General features: G+C 38.9%; 1 long non-coding RNA gene across 1 annotated transcript; it reads right to left on the bottom strand.

The window, feature by feature from the left end:
* Positions 1-523: 523 nt before the first annotated feature.
* On the bottom strand, positions 524-3,760 carry LOC140679450 (uncharacterized). Its single transcript, XR_012050868.1, has 3 exons — positions 3,616-3,760; positions 3,402-3,525; positions 524-1,464 (listed from the first exon to the last, which is right to left on the bottom strand). It is a non-coding gene; the product is annotated as an uncharacterized lncRNA (long non-coding RNA).

Raw genomic sequence — 3,760 nt, 5'->3', positions numbered from 1 at the left:
AATTCATGACTCGAGTCTGACTCGAGTCCAAGTCATGTGACTCGAGTCCACACCTCTGTTAGATAGTAAAAAAAAATGCTAGCACAAGGCAGCTAACAATGTAGGTAATGTGGATTCTACTATTCCGCCTATAAAGCACTCTAAAAAGTCATTTTAAAAAACACTAACAATGCTCTGTTTACATGCCGTGACCTGCATATTAACCAAGTATTAGCGACATTGTTACTGAAGGTACTAACATTGAGGAACTACTTTTCTGGCATAATGATGCAGCGCCTTACTCATTTCTCGTCTAGCACACTGGCGGTGAGCAGTGACAAAGATGACAAAATGGGGAAAAAAATGAATTCCTTGTGATTGTGAGATTATTAAAAAAAATGTACAAAAGTAATTAAAACAATATTTTATTTATTATCATGAAGTTTTCACTACAACTACGTGCGGTCTTTGACTCATTTAATGTGACAGCAGCAGTCATCAAATCAGGATGTGGAATCCATCATATATTACCATCATATAATAATTGAGTCATTTATCATCAGTTTTGTCTTCTCACAGTGTATTAAAATGTCACCTAAAGAAACATTCCAATTCAAATGAATATCCAAAACAATACTAACAAGTAGCAAATATTTGCTCCTGACACAGGTGATGTTGTTACATCATATACAAACAATATACAAGCAGTATTCACAACAGACACATATTTTAAAAAAAACATGATTAAAATACAAAAATACACATTGGATAGGAAATGTAATAAAAGCATAACGTAACATTACAAATAAAAATAAAAAATATTTCTGAAACAGTGTGAGGCAAACCTACAGCACGAGGGTGGTCCAAAGTGTGGCTCGGGGGCCATTTTTCACCAGCAGCTATTTATTATTGGTCTTCAACATATTGCAACAGTGAAAATATTGTATTTTTAAATGGATGAATTGTCAGATATTCCGCTAATTATATTTTTCACCTTTTAACACAAAGCTAATATGTTTTGTTCAGATAAAGCATTTAAGAATCTCTAATGTACAAAATGTTTCCTATAGCTTTTTTTAACCACCCGCTGGTCCTCATTGTACAGCATACAGAGTATTACACACAGGACTCTCATGTCAAAACTGACATGAAGGAACTTCCTCCTCACATGACTTCAACAACCGTATGGTTTGACACAGGGTTCCGGTCAGGGGCGCCGAAAAGGGGGGGTAAAGGAGACGGATTCTTGGGGCCCATGATGGAGGGGGGCCCAGAGATGATGAAATTATAATACAGAAAAAATAATGACACTGTGTTGGGGGCCCTGTAAAGATTCTTTTTCATGGGGCCCAAAATCCCTAGCGGCGCACTTGGTTCCGGTGGAGATGTGTTGGTGGCTGATGGCCCTCAAATTTTTCCAACAGATTTATTGCCCTCTTCCAGCTGGGGTCAAGGCAAAAAGTTTTATTCGCCACTGTTTGGACTCTGAAAATAACAAATGTGCAGATTAGTTATGAGACATTGTTCTTACTTTTTCTCCTTGGTTGCCCATTCATTTAAAAGCAGGTTGTTTATGGTTCCTGTTGCCATGATTGTGTCCATTTTGGCATTTTATCCAGAATTAGTTTTTGCTCCTTTAAAAACTACACTTTAAACTTTTGTAGACAACTAAATAAAAGGGATTGGTGCTAATAATGTAATTAGGATTGTTTTACGTTTTAATTTATGCATGATTTCTTTTTATACGCTTTCATCATTTGTATATGTATAAGTATACAAACAAACATACAAGGGAAAATATTCTTCAAAACTGCTCACATTTACAACAATGAACATTCATTTATTTTATCTGTATTTAAACATTGAAATATACTTTAAAAATATATCGTTTACTGGGACCTCGATTTCCAAAGGAAATGCAAAATTTGCATGGTTGTGTGATGGTTTGGGGTGCCATGTCATCTGCTGGTGTCGGTCCACTCTGTTTCCTGAGATCCAGGGTCAACGCAGCCGTCTACCAGCAAGTTTTAGAGCACTTCATGCTTCCTGCTGCTGACCTGCTCTATGGAGATGGAGATTTCAAGTTCCAACAGGACTTCTACCCGTGCCTGGTTTACGGACCATGGTATTTCTGTTCTAAATTGGCCCGCCAACTCCCCTGACCTTAGCCCCATAGAAAATCTGTGGGGTATTGTGAAAAGGAAGATGCAGAATGCCAGACCCAAAAACGCAGAAGAGTTGAAGGCCACTATCAGAGCAACCTGGGCTCTCATAACACCTGAGCAGTGCCAGAAACTCATCGACTCCATGCCACGCCGCATTAACGCAGTAATTGAGGCAAAAGGAGCTCCAACCAAGTATTGAGTATTGTACATGCTCATATTTTTCATTTTCATACTTTTCAGTTGGCCAACATTTCTAAAAATCCCTTTTTTGTATTAGCCTTAAGTAATATTCTAATTTTGTGACACACGGAATTTTGGATTTTCATTTGTTGCCACTTCAAATCATCAAAATTAAATGAAATAAACATTTGAATGCATCAGTCTGTGTGCAATGAATAAATATAATGTACAAGTTACACCTTTTGAATGCAATTACTGAAATAAATCAAGTTTTTCAAAATATTCTAATTTACTGGCTTTTACCTGTATATGGCATACTTGCCAACCCTCCCAAATTTCAGTGCCTCTCCCAAAAATCTCCCGGGACAACCATTCTCCCGAATTTCTCCCGATTTCCAGCCGGATCTGAGTGAGGACAGCCTGTCGTCACGTCCACTTTTCCTCCATATAAACAGCGTGCCGGCCCACTCACGTTATAACATCTACGGCTTTTGGAGCTCAGTGCGCAACTGCACACACAACAAGAAGGAGACTATTATATATGTCTCCGTTATCCATAGGTTTATCTATAACCCATAAAGTAGGCAGGCACGGAGCAATTGCTCAGCGTGTGTTTATTCCAGCCGGCACGTTAATACACCGACACACAGCATCCGGATTCCCATCATGCATTGCTTCAAAACTACGGCAAGTAGTAGAGAGGAGTGTTATGTGTGTGTATATGTGTAAATAAATGAACACTGAAATTCAAGTATTTCTTTTATATACATATATAAAAGAAGTACTTGAATTTCAGTGAATTCTAGCTATAAATATACTCCCAACCCCATCTCCCGAATTCGGAGGTCTCAAAGTTGGCAAGTATGATATATGGTTGCTTTACAAAATGTAAAAAATATCAAAAGACCCCCTGCATCCTTTTGATTTTTTAAGTGGTCGTTGGTGGAAAATCTTTGGACACCCCTGACCTTAATGAAGAGAAGTGACTTATTTTGCTAGGAGGTTGATCACAAACTGGTCATGTTTGCATTAGGTGGTCACACAAAAACAATCCGGTGTGTTTAATATTGTACTCACACAATGGCTTGGGGCTCGCAGCCCTCTGGTGTTGTTTTTACATGCCGGACATTTTGGAATGGGATACGTATTTTTGAGCTGTTGGGGCAGCATTCGTCGTTCTTCATCATGATGTGTGGGCTGACTGGACAAACACATGCACAATTAAAATCGCGTCACACACATTTCCACAATTATCAGGATGAGAAGCAGAGAGAAGAGGATTCCAACTGACCTGTACACATGCTGACTTGCAGGAAACACATCAGCGTGAGCAGTACAAGTGTCTTCATGGTGACAGCTGGGTTTCTCATCTTCAGAGGTCTTCAAGTATGGCTGAGCTTCTATGGCTTCCCTTTATATGCTGAGGATCCTTTCTC

This window comes from Nerophis lumbriciformis, linkage group LG15 (genome assembly GCF_033978685.3).
Source record: "Nerophis lumbriciformis linkage group LG15, RoL_Nlum_v2.1, whole genome shotgun sequence".
In the NCBI taxonomy this organism is placed as follows: Eukaryota; Metazoa; Chordata; class Actinopteri; order Syngnathiformes; family Syngnathidae; genus Nerophis; species Nerophis lumbriciformis.
The sequence above is the reverse complement of the archived record's forward strand: the minus strand, read 5'-3'. Positions and strand labels throughout refer to the sequence as shown.